This window comes from Castor canadensis, chromosome 18, assembly GCF_047511655.1.
Source record: "Castor canadensis chromosome 18, mCasCan1.hap1v2, whole genome shotgun sequence".
In the NCBI taxonomy this organism is placed as follows: Eukaryota; Metazoa; Chordata; class Mammalia; order Rodentia; family Castoridae; genus Castor; species Castor canadensis.
The window spans coordinates 31,122,802-31,142,802 of NC_133403.1; the positions used below are offsets into that span (position 1 = coordinate 31,122,802).

Genomic DNA, 20,001 nt, shown 5'->3' on the forward strand with positions numbered 1-20,001 from the left:
ATAAGTACCGCAACCTATTTTCTCATCCATAGTAGGGCATCTGGTCTGTTTCCATAGCTTGGCTATTGTGAATAGTGCTGCAATGAACATTCCTGTACAAGTCACTTTATCTTATCCTGACTTACATTCCTTTGGGTATATGCCCAGAAGTGGTATCAATGTGTTTTATATTTTAATTTTTCGAGGAAATTCCATGCAGATTTCCATAAAGGTTGCACTAATATTCATTCCCACCAATCATGGAAAAGGGTTTCCTTTAACTCACACTCTCACCAGCATTTGTTGTTGTTTGTGTTACTGATATTAGTCATTCGGATTGTGATGTGTTAATATATTTAAAACGTGGTGCAACAGCTCACTTATGTATGAAACCTAAAATAGTCAACCTCAGGAAAATACAATAGAAGGGTAGTCACAAGGGATTAAGGTTGTGATGGGAGGATATAGGGTATTGTTCATAGAATTTTAGGTTTATAAGATGAATACAGCCAGGAGATTTACAGTGCATTATGATCACTGTAGGAACAATGATATATATATGAAATTGGTGAGTGAATAGATGTTATGTTTCTTAAACACACTTGCAGAAGAGAAAAAAAACAGTAATATCTGTAAGGTGATGGGCTTGTTCCCTAGATTGATTGTGATTATTTAAAAATGTATCTATATTCCAAATACTGGAGTTGTACACATTAAATACACACAGGCTTTGTAAGTCAATTATACATAAAAAATTCTGTGTGGGAGGAAGGAGGCACTTTCCAGGAATTGTGTGCAGGATACTGTAGCTATGTGGGAAATGACACGAAAATGGGAATAAGAACCCAAACATCAGAGAAGCAGAGCATAAGAAAATCAGTCAGTAGAACGGGGGTAAGATGATAGTAGTCCACTTTTAGTTTTGTTTTTATCTCTATCACTCCAATCATATCTTAACTCTGATGTCACTTATTTTACATTTATTTATTTATTTATGGTTCTGGGGATTAACCCAAGGGTAGTTCCCTGTTATGAACATATTTACTAATGAGCTACATCCCCTGACCAACATCAATAGTTAATATTTTTATGCTTATTATTACTACTCATCTGCTTGACATATTGGGGCTTTTGTAAGAGCTTAGACCAGAATTGGATAAATCTTCTCCTATTCTTACGAAAGTGGAGATTGGGGTTTTTGGTACTTATAGGAAAGTGTAAACAGGGTATAGAGATAGCCAGGATGTTGATTGAAATTTTGGTTGTGAGAGATGATTGGTGATCAAAGGAGCTGATGTTTGGGTTTTGAGGGTTTCTGGGGTTAACTGTGCAGCATAGGGACCCACCATAGCCTAGAGTTTTATGGCCAGAAGTCTAGAAACACCAGGCTGAGTGAGAGGAGAGGGTGCATGGATACTGTCTGGTTGGGAGGTGGCATTTCCATCACAAGTGGTCCCTGGCATAGGAACCACATACCTTTCTGAACCTGCGTTAGTCATCACAGCGACACTGGAAAGCCATGGGAATAAGCATAAAGTGGGACGCTGGTTCACGGTTCCGGAAGTGGGCTCACTGTGCCAGAAGTGGGCGTGACCTCCACCTACCCTCTGCTCCTGATTGGGTAGAACAAGCCTGAGGGTGGACCTGAGGGCGGGGCAGGAATGACAACTTCCGGTGCTCTTCTCCACAGTGCCTTCCCTTCAGGGTGCCATCAGCTTCTCAACCAGGACTTCTGCGAGGTGGGGTCACATCAGACACCTCAGCCTGGTGAGTGGTGGTCTGGGGACATCTGCAGAGGGGCTGTCCTGTCAGTCGAGGAACTAAAAGACTCTTCCTCAGGATTCTGTCCGTAGATCACTGACTGACTAGATGCAGAGCGTCCCTGCTCAGGTGCTCCCTGAGGAGGAGGCGGCGTTTTTCCGCGGTGGACTCGGGGTCCAGGCCCAGCCTCACAGGAGTCCAGGGCAGGTCTCGGTCACGTGAGTGACTCCTGGAGCCCAGGGGATCCACAGCCTTGTCACCATTTGATTTGAGAAGGTGACAAGAGTGACATCATGTTCACGTCGGGACAAAAATTTCTTGCTTTACTAGAATGTTCAGTTCCCCTTTTAGACAAAAATATTTTGATTTCTTTAAGAGCCACAAGGGTTAAATTCTATGACAGTCTTGAAAGTCCTAATAAGCAACCAATGTAAAAAATACAATGATGTACCCAAAAGACCTTATCTAAGGAATTCTCAGGTTTAAAAACAGAAACACTTAACAGAACATTAAAACTCTGCCTTTTTTCATTCACATAAAAAGGTCCTCCAATTTTGCTCATGAATAAAACTTACAAAGTCCAAATCTCATTCAGAAACCGAACCTTTAAAAGTATATTTATGCATTTGGATTATAGGTCCCTTTCCAGATCACTTATAATTCACCTATTCTCTTTATATTAAAATCAAATAACAAAAAGAACTTATACAAAACATAAAAAAATGCTATGTGTTCTATTTGCATCCTTCCTGAACATTTTTCAAAGGGCCTTCAGTGTCAGAGCACAAGACATTTCTCTCCTAAATTCAAAATAAAAACTGCAAAATAAAATGTAGTAGTCCTTAATCCTGATAATATTTTGGCTCAAGTACCAGCAGACAGTTCTTGCTTTAATATTATGAATTCTTAAAATATATTCTAAATTTCTTTAAATTCAATGTCTCAATTTTTGTTTACTTTTAAATAAACATATCCAGAACTTTGAAAACAACCTGGTACACATAAACTATATTGCCTCAGGCATATGAAAACAGTTCATATCTATTTAAATATACTATGAATAAAACTGACAAACTCTAACTTAGTCACAATCTCCACTACAGTACGTAGATAGTCTATAACCCCATGAAACAAAAATTAAAATAATATGCTAAAAGGCACAACTAATCAATATAACTAAATATAACTTTACAAAAGGGTCTGTTCACAACACCATACACCTCCTTAATATAAAAAAATTCACACAACAAAGGGTAACCAAGGCTCAAAACATATACAATTTGAACTTTAAAAGACCTTAAAATCTCGGTAATGACCTAAGATAAATACTAAATCCATGAGTACTTAAAAACATTATAAACTTTAATAATGTTTTAAAGTTTATAAAAACATTTATAAACTTTAATAATAAATTATTTTTATTAAAATTATTTTTAAGATAAATACTAAATCCATGAGTACTTAAAAACATTATAAACTTTAATAATGTTTTAAAGTTTATAAAAACATTTATAAACTTTAATAATGGACCAACTGAGAGTACCACTTTATGTTGAAAATGACAAAAATCACACCTATAATAAATATGTCACTAAAAGATGGTAACTCTTTTCCCCTAATTATAAAATATATTAATATTCAAAAGTACTAATTTGTACAACTTTAATAAATACAATATATATTTTTTTCATTTAACAGATATTTTCACTTATTTCTTTAATTTTACTGTTATGCTGCCTAGAGGACCACTGTGGCATTTATGGAGGTTCTTAAAATGTATCACATATATCATGCTAAATTTTTATGCCAAAGTCCTCAGGGAAAAGCTCGTAATAAAACTTCATAGCTGTGGAACAACCCATGTCTCTACCTAGTGCTAGGTTGGATAAGGAGATGTACTGTGACACTCTGTTAGATACAAAAACAATAGATAAAAACTTACAGAAACCTACTCAGTTAACAGTATTTTGTCATTAACCACAGCTACGAGTATGATCAATTAACTTACATTTTCATCTCTTAAAACTATAACACATAAAATCCCTCATAAAAATTATTCAAAAGGCATTCACTGTCAAAGCATAAGATATTTCTCACCTACGTTCAAAATAAAAACAGCAAAATCCTCATCCCTTCTTATTGTTACCTAAGGGTACATCCGTGCTTTCATAAAGGATGATGCTGTGCTTATATTCTAAATATTTCAATGTCTGCTCAGTCCTGAAGGGTCTCCACAACCAGATGAATGCTGTGTCTAATTGTATACTCATATTAATGATCTTCTAACCTCATGGTTTTTGGGGACTCATGGTTAAAAATGTACTAATAATTCACCTTCATATATATAGTTAAATATGATGGTTTCTCTAATCCTTCTTGGCCCTAAACTTTGACTACGTGTACTCAGGTAAGATACTTAAGAACCATAAATAATTGTAGTGACCATGATTTTACACTTTGTGTTTGGTAGAGATACTGACATTGATGTTATGTGTGTTGTGTCACTGGCTGTGTCCTGGTTCATTTTCATTATGATTGACCTTGAACCTTCTTGCAAGCATAGGAAAATTTGCACGCATTTACAAGAATGGATGGATCTAAACCTAATTTACTTCAATCTAATCTGTATATTTGGTCCAGGTGAAGGGTAAGTCTAGTAACAATGGTAGTAATCAAGGTAGTACATAGGTGTCCTGGTAGAGCAAATTGTATCCTGAAACACATCTGTGCAAGTTTCTCAAAGGTTTACTGAAACAGAATAGAGTGTTCCCTAAAAGACTGTTGACCAGGTATTGTTAACAACCAGGTAGGCAATAATGTCATGGAGTGTAGTACAAAGCATCTCATAGCCTTATCCACGAGGTTGGTGAGGGTGTGCCAGTATGGGTATTGCCATGTTTCTTTCAAGAGATTCTGTGTAGGTCTTGCCTGATGTACAAGAATCAACAGGTGACATATTGACTCTTGTGAATACATACCTTTCCTAAAGTTCATTTGATGTCTTCATCCTATTTTGCCCTACATCTGGTGAATACATGTATTCATGACTCACATTCCTAAACTAGAGTTAGACTTTATTGCATCTTTCCAGAGAGATACTGCTTATTTATGCCTATTGTGATGGAGAGATAAGCAGAGATCCAGGTAACTTTGATAATGATAATCCCCGTCATCTTGAATGAGGAAAATGTATAAGTACTCTCTCTGGTCTAACAGTATCTTAAAATCCTTTGTTGTGGACATCTGCAATTATTGAGGTGGCATTAATGGATCCTAAAATGATATGAAGACCTTGAATATTACCACAAACACATTTAGCATCAGGTATGTTCCAAATCAGTTTGCAATGATGTCTCCTTCAGAGACAGGCCAAGACTTGACAACAAGCCAAAAAAGATCTTACATGGAAAATGTTTTGTATTCAGGTACCTGTTGATGTGGGCCTAAGTTACAGCATAAAATTTCTGCTCTTCAAAAATACAGGTAAGCAGTGATTGTGGACCTTCTTGTCACTATATTTTGATTGCAGTGGCTGAGGTCAAAACTCATGTTATTGTCCAATAGTTTAAACATTTCATGAGGCTGGAATTTTATCGTTGAACCTGTGAATGTTGAGGAAAGATTATATCATGCTTCCTTATCATTGCTATGGTCCTATCAGCCCAAAAATAAGCACACGGGTTTTTGCAGATGTCCAGACAGGAAGAATAGATGCCCTCTTTTGCTGAATGTATCAATCTCAAATTAATCCCAGTATCCAACTAGAACTCAAGTATCACTTAAAATGGTTTGTGGGATTCAATAAGCAGGTGTATTAGAAGAGAAAGTGAATCCTGACATATGTTTGTGTGTGTGTTTTTTTCTGGTTCCCTACAAGAGAAGTCTAAAACATAGAAAAGATTCTTTATGGAAGCTTGCTAATAACCAGGTATGTGATAAACTTATCATAGTGTAGTGGGCTAAAATAGGTACAGGTTTCATGAGAACCAAAGAAAAACAGATTCTGGAGCTGGGATTTTAAAATTAAACATTGTGAGAAAGAAACATGAACTTACTCAGCACAGCCCTTTCCATTAACTTAAATATATAGTAAAATTCATGTAGTGATTCTGAGACATCCTATATTATTCATGTACCCTTGAAAGTATGAATACCTGGTTACAGCAATTCTTTTGATTTAAACAATGCCCATAATATACAGACACAGAAATTCCAAAGCCCTTTTGTTGATCAGATCAAACAGAACCTGATGTCTCCGTGCTTGAATAATATTGATACAGCATTACAACTTCAACATGACAGAAGTTAGAAGGTGGCTAACACCAATAATTCACTTATGGTTACAGCCAAATTCCCGTAGGTAATTTAGCTAATGAAAAGGATCCTGATGGATAACTGCTCCTTTTGTCTCTAACCCCTTCACTCCAGTTTGTTTGGCATGCCTTAGACTCTTTTCCTACTATTTCCACCTTTGGATTAACCTGCTATAAAATCTTTGCCAATATTTTATCTTACAGATCATATGAAAATTCTTTTCTGTGACACATTCAAGAACCATGAAAACCACGAGTAATGATTTGAAGATTTTTTTCTTTTTTAAAAATTTTCATTTTCTTTATATGTATATACAATGTTTGGGTCATTTCTCCCCCCTTCCCTCACCCTCTCCCTTATCCCCCTCCCCCCTCCCTCACCCCCACCACCTTGATCCCCAGCAGAAACTATTTGCCCTTATCTCTAATTTTGTTGAAGAGAGAGTATTAGCAATAATAGGAAGGAACAAGGGTTTTTACTAGTTGAGATAAGGAGAGCTATACAGGGAGTTGACTCACATTAATTTCCTGTGCTCATGTGTTACCTTCTAGATTAATTCTTTTTTTTTTTTTCATTTTTCTTTTATTATTCATATGTGCATACAAGACTTGGTTCATTTCTCCCCCCTGCCCCCACCCCCTCCCTTACCACCCACTCCTCCCCCTCCCTCTCCCCCCCTCAATACCCAGCAGAAACTATTTTGCCCTTATTTCTAATTTTGTTGTAGAGAGAGTATAAGCAATAATAGAAAGGAACAAGGGTTTTGCTGGTTGAGATAAGGATAGCTATACAGGGCATTGACTCACATTGATTTCCTGTGGGTGGGTGTTACCTTCTAGGTTAATTCTTTTTGATCTAACCTTTTCTCTAGTACCTGTTCCCCTTTTCCTATTGGCCTCAGTTGCTTTAAGGTATCTGCTTTAGTTTCTCTGCGTTAAGGGCAACAAATGCTAGCTAGTTTTTTAGGTGTCTTACCTATCCTCACCCCTTCCTTGTGTGCTCTCGCTTTTATCATGTGCTCAAAGTCCAATCCCCTTGTTGTGTTTGCCCTTGATCTAATGTCCACATATGAAGGAGAACATACGATTTTTGGTCTTTTGGGCCAGGCTAACCTCACTCAGAATGATGTTCTCCAATTCCATCCATTTACCAGAGAATGATAACATTTCGTTCTTCTTCATGGCTGCATAAAATTCCATTGTGTATAGATACCACATTTTCTTAATCCATTCGTCAGTGGTGGGGCATCTTGGCTGTTTCCATAACTTGGCTATTGTGAATAGTGCTGCAATAAACATGGGTGTGCAGGTGCCTCTGGAGTAACCTGTGTCATAGTTTTTTGGGTATATCCCCAAGAGTGGTATTGCTGGATCATATGGTAGATCAACGTTTAGCTTTTCAAGTAGCCTCCAAATTTTTTTCCAGAGTAGATGTACTAATTTACATTCCCACCAGCAGTGTAAGAGGGTTCCTTTTTCCCTGCATCCTTGCCAACACCTGTTGTTAGTAATGTTGCTAATGATGGGTATTCTAACAGGGGTGAGGTGGAATCTTAGTGTGGTTTTAATTTGCATTTCCTTTATTGCTAGAGATGGTGAGCATTTTTTCATGTGTTTTTGGCCATTGAAATTTCTTCTTTTGAGAAAGTTCTGTTTAGTTCACTTGCCCATTTCTTTATTGGTTCATTAGTTTTGGGAGAATTCAGTTTTTTAAGTTCCCTATATTTTCTGATTATCAGTCCTTTGTCTGATGTGTAGCTGGCAAATATTTTCTCCCAGTCTGTGGGTGTTCTCTTCAGTTTAGAGACCATTTCTTTTGTTGATCAGAAGCTTTTTAGTTTTATGAAGTCCCATTTATCTATGCTCTTAGTTGCTGTGCTGCTGGGGTTCCATTGAGAAAGTTCTTACCTATACCTAATAATTCCAGAGTATTTCCTACTCTTTTCTATATCAACTTTAGAGTTTGGTGTCTGATATGAAGATCTTTGATCCATTTTGAGTTAATATTGGTATAGGGTGATGATATACATGGATCTAGTTTCAGGTTTTTGCAGACTGCTAACCAGTTTTCCCAGCAGTTTTTGTTGAAGAGTCTGTCTTCACCGTCGTATATTTTTAGCACCTTTTTCAAAGACAAGTTGGTTATAGTTGCATGGCTTCATATCTGGGTCCTCTATTCTGTTCCACTGTATTCTTTTTATTCCATCTTCTTGCCTAATTGCTCTGCCTAAGAATTCCAGTACTATGTTGAATAGAGTGTTACTCTCTACTTTCTTGCTTTTTCTTTTCCTTTAGTTTGATGCTGCCTGCCCTTTCATGGTTATGTTGGGTTTCACTTTCTGTGTGCAGAATCCCTTGAAGAATCTTTTGTAGTTGTGGCTTTGTGGTCACATATTGTTTTAGTTCTGCTTATTATGGAAGACTTTTATTTCTCCATCTATTTTGAATGATAGTTTTGCTGGTAGAGTATCCTAGGGTTGAAGTTATTTTCATTCAGTGCCCGGAAGATCTCACCCCAAGTTCTTCTTGCTTTTAATGTTTCTGTTGAGAAGTCTGCTGTGATTTTGATGGGTTTACTTTTGTATGTTATTTGTTTTTTCTCTCTTACAGCCTTCAATATTCTTTCTTGAGTCTCTGTACTTGTTGTTTCAATGATAATATGCCGTGGGGTAGTTCTATTTTGGTCAGCTCTGTTTGGTGTTCTGGAGGCCTGTTGCATATGTATGGGCACAGATTTCTCTAGATTTGGGAAATTTTCTGTTATTATTTTGTTGAATATATTATGCATTCCCTTTGCTTGCACCTCTTCTCCTTCTTCAGTGCCCATGATTCTCAGGTTTGGTCTTTTGATGGAGTCAGTGAGTTCTTGCATTTTCCTTTCACAGGTCTTGAGTTGTTTAACTAATAGTTCTTTAGTTTTTCCTTTACTTACCACATCATCTTCGAGTTCTGAGATTCTGTCTTCTGCTTGTTCTATTCAGCTGGATTGGCATTCCATTTTGTTTTGCAATTTCATTTCGTTCTTTTTTGTCAGGTTTTCCATATCCTGAGTCACTTCCTCTTTAATGCTGTCTGTTTTTATCCTGAGTTCATTTATCTTTTTTATTAATCGTGTTCTTTGTTTCACTTTGGTGTTTATACAGTGCTTCTATGGTTTCTTTTATTTCTTCTTGTTCTTTCTCAAATTCTCTATTTTTGTTGTCTTGGAATATCTTGAGTGTCTATTGTACACTTTGGTTCACCATATCTAGTATCATCTCTATAAAATTCTCATTGATTATTTGCAGGATTTCTTCTTTCAGATTGTTCTTGTGGTCTTCATTGGGTTCTTGGCATAGTTTATCTTGGTTTTGTTGGAGTCTGGATCTGAATATCTGTTTTCTTCATTTCCCTCTGGTTCCTGTACTCATTTTTTGCTGGGGGGAGGTACTGGTTTCCCTGTTTTTTCCATCTTCCCATCATTGCCCTTGATATTGTTACTGTCCCTGTACTGTGTGCAATTAAGTGTTTTCTATCTTGTAATAATAACAATGGTGATATTTAGAATGGAACATGAGAGGAGAGGGAAAGCAAAGAAGGTAAAGAAAAAAGGATAAATAAACAAGTAAAAACAAAACAAAACAAACAACAACAATAAAAAAAGTGTCAAAGGAATAAACAGGGAGAGTTAGTGTTCTAATCAACAGTAAGCTAAAGAGGCATTAGAGAGACAGAGAGAGGATAAAAAAAATCCCAAAGTTCAAGTGCAATAAAGTTTCAGTCTTAATAATTTTGGTGTTAGTCCCTCAGCCTCCAATCCTGGAGATGGTGTCTCAGAAGTAGTTCTGTCATTGTCTCATCAAAGGGGAAAAAAACAAAAAACACACAAAAAAACCACAACAAAGTATCCCAAGTTCAAATGCAATACAGTTTCAGTAAGTCTATCAACATGCAGGTGTAAAAAGAAAAAAGAAAAACAAAAGGTCTGGAGACAGTTCTGTGAATGTCTATCTGTGGCTGTGGTTCACCTGCTCACTACTGTCAGCCAGCTGTTGCTGGAGGCTTTATTGAGTTCAGATCTCAGGGATGAGCTTAACACTCACCTAGCCCCACAGGCTTTGTTTATTTAGAGATCTCCTGGGTGTGACCACCACTGGTACAAGCTTTCCCCTTTCCAAACACACTGAGGGAGGTGGCACTACACCCCCCTTCTCTGGTCAGTGTGTTTATTTACAGTTCATGTGGGAGGTGCCCCATCCCCCCTCTGCAGTGGAGTTTTCCTCGCACTGCCACTTTCATAAGCTTTCCTGCTCCAAGGTTGCTGGGTGGGGGCTGCCACTCCTGCCTTCTCTGGCCAACTTGTTTATTTACTGTTCCATGAGGGATTGCCCTTTCCTCCCTCTTTGGCACTCAAGGCACCCTGCTCTCTTTGCTACGTGTCTTTTTTGTTGTTGTTTATTCGGTTTCTTTTCTTTCTCTTGTTTCCCTGGGTGGGAGTCAGCCTGTCCAGGGGTCTATGCTGATCTAGCCCAGGATTGTCTGTGGGAGTACCACGTGCCACTTACCTCACCTGGTGGCCTGCGTCTCTCGAGCTGGTATGAAATGGCATGTGGTGGTGTGGGAGCCCTCCTGGATTGTCCGTTTACCATGGAATATGGATGCTATGGGCTGGCTGGGGCTATGGAGGAGTCAGAGTTTTGCCTCTTCTTGGTGGTTTTTCCTATAAGGTGTATCTCCAGCATCTCTTAAGATTTTATTTTAGGAAGCACGCTTTCTACTTCTTCCCTCTACTTGCCATCTTGGAATCCTCAGGAAACACTTTTTTTAAACATACATCTTTTGTGTCAAACTATAGTTACAGCATTAACATAGGAAGATTGTTATTCCTTGGTATATTCAATCTCCCTTCTGCTTTCCTGCTTATGCTAAGAAAGTTTTGATATTCAAGGTCAGTTTGAAATTTTATTATCTTAGCTAGCTATAGCTAAAATGTAACATTTTGTAGTTCTTAAACTAATATAACCCATAAAGTTCTATAAAATCCTTTTCCCCAATGACTGTTGTTCATTTATTAACAATAAAAAGACTTTAAATCAATAATACGAGAAATAAAATGTTTGACAAAGAAAAATAGATTCTGTCTTATAAGAAATGCTCTACAATGTACTTACAAAATTCCTCAAATCATAAGCTCAGAATTTACTAGATGAGAGAATATAACAAATGTGTAATTTTATTCATGGTTTTTCCATATAAATTAAGCCTTAAGTCTTGTACTCTTTTGACCTGTGCAAAAAGCCTGGAAAATAATTGTTTGAGCTCTCAGTCAGTCAGTGTGGGTTGATGTATAGATTCATATATGTTATATTATTTATTTAAACCTCTAGTGCATTTGGCATAATAATTGGCAAATTACATGATTATTGAAAAATTTAAAACACAGTGTAAGATGTGACTTGATTTGTAGAATGATAATCTTCCAAAGGTGACTATGTTTTCATTTCTTCTAGAATGATCCCAGTCTAATGGTTTGATGAAGGGAGGTGAGGCCTCTGAGAATATTAACCACAGTGTACTCCCATCCTCCTTCCCACTACAACCTAGAACACCTCTACTGTACTGCCAAACACTTACTCCAACAATTTCTGTTCAATAACTGAATAAGTGAATAAATGAATCTTTAAAGAACTGACGATGAGACAGCCTTGTGGTACATCTGGAATCCCAGCACTAGGAAGAATGGGGTAGGGCATGGTGAGTACAAGGAAAACACTAAGAAGGCTGAGGCAGGAGGACTGCATTTGCAAGCAGACTGGGTTATATAGCAAAAGCCTGACTCAAAAACCAAAGGCAAAACAAACAAAAAGTAACTGCAAGTTGTGGTACTTCATAATGAAGGGGAAAGAGTAGAAAAAATTTACACTAGACAAAAATATATTTAATCAAATTGGAGGAGAATGCTTGAAATTATACTTATGTCTTTAAAATGCATTGCATGGCAACGAGCAGCACATCACCAAAGCACTATGGGTAGTGGAAAGCATGTGGCAGACTCTGATTGGTTAGAGGCAGCGGCATTCTGGTAGCCAATTGGCTATATGGATAGCGTCAAGTTGTTTGTGACATCACATTTGCAGTGTCAGGGTGTAAAGGCTGTGGAGCTGTCCACCAAGACTCAAACCTCGCTTCCTCTTGACTCCTTCTCTACAAAAGCGATTCTTAAGGTGAGAAAGAATGGGCTGGGTAGCAGTAGTAATATCTCTGCTTCTGATGGGGCTAGTGTAAGCTCTACTCCAAAGTCTGTAATTACTCATTCCTGGGACATCTGAGGCTTCCACTACTTTTCCTATATGGTCCAACATCTCACATCTAGCTTTTTAGCATGAATTCCTTTACCATTCCTTAACAAATATAAGTCCTACTAAAACCTAAAAAACTTTCATACCAGCAAAAAGTAAATAACATATATCCCCTAAGAAATAACCAAAATAAATACAAAATGATACACACATATATTCCTTTGATGTATCCCAATATAAACACAGGCTGATATGATTCCCTAAAAAAAGGGCTGGGAACTAACACCTGTAATCGCAGCTACTCATGAGAAGGCAATCAGGAGGATCACAGGTTGAGGCCCAATCTCTCCAAATGTTAGTGAGATCTCATTTCAACTGGAAAAGAGCTGAGTGGCCCCACATGATGGGCAATCCCAGTTACCAGGTAAGCATTTTCTTTGTTGTCATCCTTGGGACTAGTTGTAAGGACAGGATGTTTTGCAGGTGCCTAGTCTAGAAAGGAAAAGAAAATATGGTACATATGTACAATGGAGTATTCTACAGGCATAAAGTAGAAAGAAATTATATTGTGTGCAGGAAAACAAATGGAACTAGAGACCATGATGTGAAGTGAGGCAAGGCAAGCTCAGAAGGACAAGTATCATTGCTGCATATGGTGATTGTCTGTAATACCAGGTACTTTGGAGGCAGAGATCCTGAAGATTGGGTTCAAGGCCAGCCCAGACAAAACAGTAGTGACTCCCTATTGCAACAAATAAGCATAACATAGTGAACACCTGTAATCCCAGCTCAGCAGGACGATATAGGTAGGTGAAGTGTAGTCCAAGGCCAACATTGGGTAAAACATTGAGACCTATTCAAAAGATAACTAAAAAAAAAAAAAGATCCAGAGGCAGGGTTCAAGACAGAGTGCAAGCCTTCAAATGTCAGACCCTGGGTTTTACCAATAGTGCCACAAATAATAAAGATATGTATGGCATATTTTCACTCATTTAGGGAATCTAGACCTAAAAAAATTAATTTGTCATGATTGCAAAAGGGGGACTGTTGGAGGACGAATTGGTATAAGTGGAAGGCGTAAAGGAGAGAGCATTGGGGGGGATCATATGACAAAAATAGTATATATTATAAATATATAAATATATATTATATAATAGTCGTGTAAATATGTATATATATTCATATATATATAGCATAGTGATGCCACCAAATACTGTTAAAAAGTTGAGGGGAGCCAAGTTATGGGAAAGAAATATAGACAGGGTCACTAAGTCCAACTTCATTATATGCATCTACATAAATATGTTGAAAGCTCTTTGTACAACTAATCTATGCTAATAAAAATAAATATTCAAACAAAGAAGGGCTCTTGAGATGGTGCAGGTCACCTCCCGTTCATCCATGTATTCCGGTACAGTTGAAGGGTACATCAACAATGTTGGTAGTCAAGGTAACAGAGAGGCATCCTGGTAGAAGAAATTGTATCATGAAACACATTTGTGCTTGTTTTCTCACAGGTTCGCAGAGAGATAACAGAGCAGTTCCTAAACGATTATTGATTGAATATTGTTAAGAATGAGGTAGGCGATAAAGTGGTCATAGAGCAGTGCAGAGCAAGTGGTATTCAATATTTGGGTAGAGGTTCTCCTGTCATCATAGTAATATGTCCTGGATTTTTTTGCAGGTCTCCAATGAAAAGAGAACAACCTGTCTTGAAGATGCCATTAGCCTGAAATTAATCCATGTATCCAGGTAGAGCTCAGTATTCCAGGACATCTACTCTGAGGAACGCAACTAGTAAGCATCCTGAAGAACAAGTGTTTTCTGAGGTCATGTTTTATGTGTTTTTTCAGGTTCCCCAGTAGAGAACTCAAAAAACCTGGAAAGATTCTTTATAGAGGCTTGATAATAACCAGGTTGGTGATTAAGTAATCATACTACAGCAGAGTAAAATATGTGTAGGTGGCATGGACAGAAAAGGCAGAATCAGAGACTAGGGCTATAAATTTGAATATTGTACTAAATGATCTTTATGAAATCATACCTGTTTCCTTCCAACACACTCCTCCTCACCAACTTAAAATATGTAGGAAATGTAAAACAATTCTATAATTCCTCCTGTCCTAGATGATTCCAACTGATATGCCTGGCATATCAGTTCTGTTGATGAAAAATGTCCAAAACAATAAGAAAATAGGCATTTATGTCGTAACACACTCGTTTTGTATGTCAGACAAAATTTCTCCATGCTTAGATAATATGAAAAAAATTACATAACAAAATGATTAAAAGTGACGTGTCTAGAAAGAAATATTTATTTAAAAAATTTTTAAGCTGAATTCCCTAACTTCATTTAGCTAATGTAAATAGACTTGGTGGAAGAAGTTCTCCATGTGTCTGACACCTGCACTCCACTTTGCTTTGTGTGCATTTACCTGATTTGTCTTAATAAATCCTTTGCCAGTCTTTTACCTCAAAATTTGGCCTAAAATTATTTTCTTTGATTAATTTAAAAACCACAAAAACCATGAGTAATGAATTGAGTATTTCTACTCCACTGACAATCTCTTCAACCCATCTCCAGTGACAGAAGTTTTGTCCAGCCAGTCAGAATGTCACACTGATCCTGCATCATCATGGGAGACCACCAGGTAGGAGATGGGGCATTGCCCTGCCTTGAAGTTTGTTTTGCTTTTCCTTTTTTTGTGTGATGCCTTACTTGTCTCTGTTCCTTTTGTGCTGCCTTGTGAAGAATTTAGGATGTACTTTGTAATTTGCCCACTCTTAATATCTGTTTCGGGTATCTGCCTTTTAGAAAATGAGAGTTTTGTATGAGAGTTTCAAATGAGCCCCAGTTGGATTCTAAATACCACATCCCTTAGTGTGATGGTACAAACCAAGAAACCTGGATGGGTGGAACCCATACATTTGATCACTCAGTTGCCACAACTGCCATTCTTTTTCTGGCAAAATGGTAAAATGTCCTTCTGTGACCCAGTGAAAACTGTGGGCATGTGGGGTAATGTCCAGAAGAATTTTCCTTCATAAGCAGCACACTTTGATCCAAAATTCTTTTTAGACACATACCTCATTCCTAGGATTGTAGGAACACTGAAAGCTTATATAGAAGTTGTGCATCAAGTGGTGGTTTTCTTGCACCTGAGCCACTCACATCCCCACCATGCTGTGATGATCTATGACACATGATTTTTACCTGGCCCATTTCTGGGAGAAAAGTCCCAAGAAGCACACTTCACATACTCCAAACTTGTAACTGAATTCACCCTTAGCACCCTTTACTCTTGCCATTATTAACAATAAAAGTACAAAATACAATAGCTTCTTCATCACAGCCTCCCACCTCTTATATTCTTGTGATCACTTCCCCAAACACCATGCCACCAGCCAGTTACACCTTTGTTCTTTCACTACTCATGAGAATGCTTGAGTTTGCTTGCATGTTCTGTCAACAGTTCAATTTAAAAACACTTTATAATTGTAAACTGCCTTACTTTGTTTTTTATTAATGACATTTTGTCATATTTTTGCCTTTAGTTTCTTCACTTAAGAAAATCTTTTAAACACAGGACTTTTGTATCATAAATTACAATTGCAAGTTAGCATGTAAAGATTGCTGGGTCTTGGTATATTCTCTCTCATTTCTCCTTTCATGGTTTTGGTAAGATGGATTTGCCATTCAGAGTGATTTTAAAGCATTGTTAATTTCACAGGACTTAGCTAACATACAACATTCTGCAGTTCTAAAACTTATATGACATAAAAAGGTATAGAAAAGTTCTCTGCATAATCCAAACAATGTTGAACAAATCAGTGGAGGTAAGGGGATGGGAGCCCTTCCCCAGCTCCTGTCCAACGACGTGACCAAAATCGCCTATAAGTAAGGGGCATAAATGGCAAACGTTGTTATCAGACAGCTCTCTCTTTTTTTTATAAATATGATGAAAAAAGCTATTTCCTTTGGAATTTTATTTAACAAAAATTAAATATTCCTGGGCTGGAAGACTGGCTAATGTACAGCATCTGCCTAGTAAGCAATGAGGCCTTGACTTGCATCCATACTACTGCTAAAAAATGTGAAAAAATTTATCACCCCTTAATAGTAACCTTTCAAAGGTTACACATTCATTCTATCTTTTCCTCCATAGACAGTTCTTTACTACTGATTTGAACAAAAATAAATACTGTCATATAAAGCAGACTTTTCATATACTTGTTTTACCTGGAGAGAAGATGAGATACCAAATCTGCACCTAAACAGTAGGCTCCCTCAATTATCTCTAAGAATGTTTATCTAAATAAAAATATTGGTGAAGCCCTAGGAAGACTATGATTGGAGATTTAAAAGAAAAACCTCTAAAATTAAGTCATAAAAATTTCTGTTTTAATATTGCAAGGGGCATTTGTCATAAATTTATAATCTTTCTCCCAGTTTGTCATAAAATGCCCTTTTGCTAGATTCCTGATCAAAATGGACTTTCAGTGATCTCAATATAGGCCTGCAGTATCATATTTCTGTAAGGAAGGGATATCTCCTCACCAGACTCTAACAAATTTACTCAGTATGCTCTAAAATGAGGAAAACATGCTCCTTTCTAATCACATTGGCCTTGGGGGCCTATTTAAAAGGAGTTCCAATGAAAGTCTTCTATTTCCTTCCTTTCCTTCCTTTTGTATTTTCCTCCAAACACAAGCAGCAAAACTAAAGAAGACGAATAAGTTCATTAGTATTTTTTACAATTCTTTCTTAAAAGATATATTAAGAAATTAATATTTTAAAAATTTTAAAAAGTGAATCTTTTAATGCAATACAAATGCCCCCCATATAATTTAAAAACTATATATATGTGGCTTATTAATGGCCAAAATTTACTACTGTTTTCATTTCTGTAATTAAAAACAATACAATGGCCTAAAATTGCATATGTAGATCTTTTGATGACATCAGAGTCAACGTGGCTGTAGCTATTCCTTCGATTGCGGGGAGAACACCGTCCTCCGGGAAGACTTGGCGCCAAGCGGAGTTCGCGATCGCCTCGGCAAACGCAACCGAGAGACAGATCCAGGAGGAGAGTGAGGATGGCGAACGGTGAGTGACCCACCATGGGACAAGCAGTGTCGTCACATGATTTGTTTCTGTCAGGCCTCAAGGAGGCCCTCAAGACGCGAGGGGCACGTGTTAAGAAAAAGGACTTAAAGTTATTCTTTTCTTACATAGGAGACCTATGTCCTTGGTTTCCTCTTGAAGGAACCATGGATGGTAAAAGATGGCTCCGGGTCGGAGACTGTTTAAAAGACTATTATAAATCTTTTGGCCCCGAAAAGGTCCCTGTGACCGCCTTTTCTTATTGGAACTTGATTAATGACATCCTCAAAAGTGCACCCTTTGATAATGGTACATAAAACTTGTTAAAATCGGGCAAAATGCTATGCAGACGGCTTCCCGCCCTCCTACAGGGGTCTCTGATGGTGGAGGACCCACGGATGCTGTCAAACATCTTCAAATAATCGAGCTTTTAGAACCCCAAATCCCCGAACTCACATATCACCCCTTAATGTTGCCCGAATCTCAGATTCCAGATTTAGATCCCAATACATTAGATATTTTGGGAAGTACCTTCTCCTTGCTTAACACTTCCAACCCCACCCTTGCTAAGGATTGCTGGCTTTGCATGACCACAGGAGCAATAATGCCCATGGCAATACCTGTTAACTCCACCATAAATAATCAGGATACCTGCCAATCTGGACTTCCCTTTAAAGTACAGCCTATGGATGCACCTACAGTATGCCTTCAAGGCAGGATGCAAAATAATTCTTATGATATTGACGTTGGGGTTAGTTCTTTTGGAAATTGCTCATCAGTTCTAAATTATTCCTCACCCACCCCAGCTCTTTGTCCCCCCAACGGTACAGTTTTTTTTGTGTGGAGGAAACTCAGCCTTCCCCAGGCTTCCAGCAAATTGGACTGGTGGCTGTGTTGTTGCCTTATTACTCCCAGATATTACTGTTGTCTCAGGAGATGAACCTCTGCCCATTCCTAGCTTAGACACCTTAATTAAAAGACATAAACGGGCAATACAAGCCTTACCGCTCCTTGCCAGCCTTGGAATAACAGCAGCTATAGGCACAGGTACAGCTGGCTTAGGCACGGCTATACACTCTTACCGTCGCCTATCTCAACAACTTATAGATGATGAACAAACTCTATCTGGAACCATTAAGGATTTACAGGACCAAATAGACTCCCTGGCAGAAGTGGTCCTTCAGAACAGGCGAGGCTTAGATCTGCTAACAGCCAACCAGGGAGGTATCTGCTTGGCCTTAGGGGAAAGATGCTGCTTTTATGCCAATAAATCAGGCATAGTATGCACCAAAACTAAACAGCTTCAAGAAGATTTAGAAAAGAGACGAAGGGAGCTATTTGAAAACCCCCTCTGGACTGGGCTTAATGGAATTCTACCCTACCTTCTTCCACTATTAGGCCCCTTGCTAGGTCTACTTTTAATTGTGATCATAGGGCCCTGCATTATAAACAGGCTGATACAATTCATTAAAGAACAAATTAACACCTTAGCCTCTAAGCCTATACAGGTCCATTATCATCGCCTGGATATGGAAGACCGTGCTCCTGAGACCTTCTTTTCAGTAGAAACTCGCTAAATGCTCCACCTGGGTTTCCAAATTTTCTCTCTGCCACCCCCTCTTCTTATATAACATTCTTGACCACTCATCGCCCATTGGGCCCTCCTCCACTGGGCCCCTCTGCTTGGGGGAGGCAGCACCCAGGGAGAGTGATCATAAAGGCTTTTCTAAACGAGGGTGCAGGTAAGACTGCAGGAGGGTGGATCCTAGGATCCCCAGACCCAAGACCTCTGTATGACATGCCCTGGTGCATGGCGGTTGGCATGCTCCTAAAAAATCCGCCTCCTCAAAAAACATGCCGAGGAGATTCTCTTGAGAACTTAGCAAGGACGCTTGCTTACAAAGCAAAAATGATCTCCACCCTGAGGAACTGGGCCTCTGTCATCCCCTCTCAATAAGCCGACATATTCTGGTCATGTTTGTATAAGAATAAGGGGGAAATGTCGGAGACAAGGCTCCCTTTGTGAGCCATTCTGTCTTGACCTTGCCCTGGAACATTTTGCGGTGTTTGTCTTCCTGGGACATCTTGCATTTCTCCGAACATCCTGTGTCCATGCAAATACCCTGCGGTATCGCACCACCCGCCCGACTTCTCCATTGTCCAGCACAAGATGGCGCCGTCCCTGCTTCTCTTCCGGGAGTTTACCTTGCCGCTGGCGCGAACGTGCACCCTATCAGAAGTCCTATAGCAGAACCAGCCAACCAGCCTGCACCTCGTCATACCCCTCACTCCCTCAGCACATAAATACCCCTGTGTGAACAATAAAATTTTGCAGCTTGATCAGATTTCCTGTCTTGCTGTCTCCTTCGTGTCTCTTGTCCCTTCATTCTTCCCCTTCTAGGTTCGCTACCCACGCTGATGTGTCCTGCTGGACGGGACATTAAGGCACCAGTTTGAATACTCCATGCCACAGAAGAAAAAGGAAGAGCCTTGAAGAGACCTCCGTGACCACAGGTTCCCCTTACAACTAAAAAACAAAAAAAGAAAAAAAAAACCCCTCACTGAC

At 38.5% G+C, this 20,001-nt stretch overlaps 1 long non-coding RNA gene across 1 annotated transcript; it reads left to right on the top strand.

Moving 5' to 3' along the window:
- Positions 1-539: 539 nt before the first annotated feature.
- On the top strand, positions 540-15,790 carry LOC141418801 (uncharacterized). Its single transcript, XR_012443445.1, has 3 exons — positions 540-1,746; positions 5,166-5,223; positions 11,543-15,790. It is a non-coding gene; the product is annotated as an uncharacterized lncRNA (long non-coding RNA).
- Positions 15,791-20,001: the final 4,211 nt, after the last annotated feature.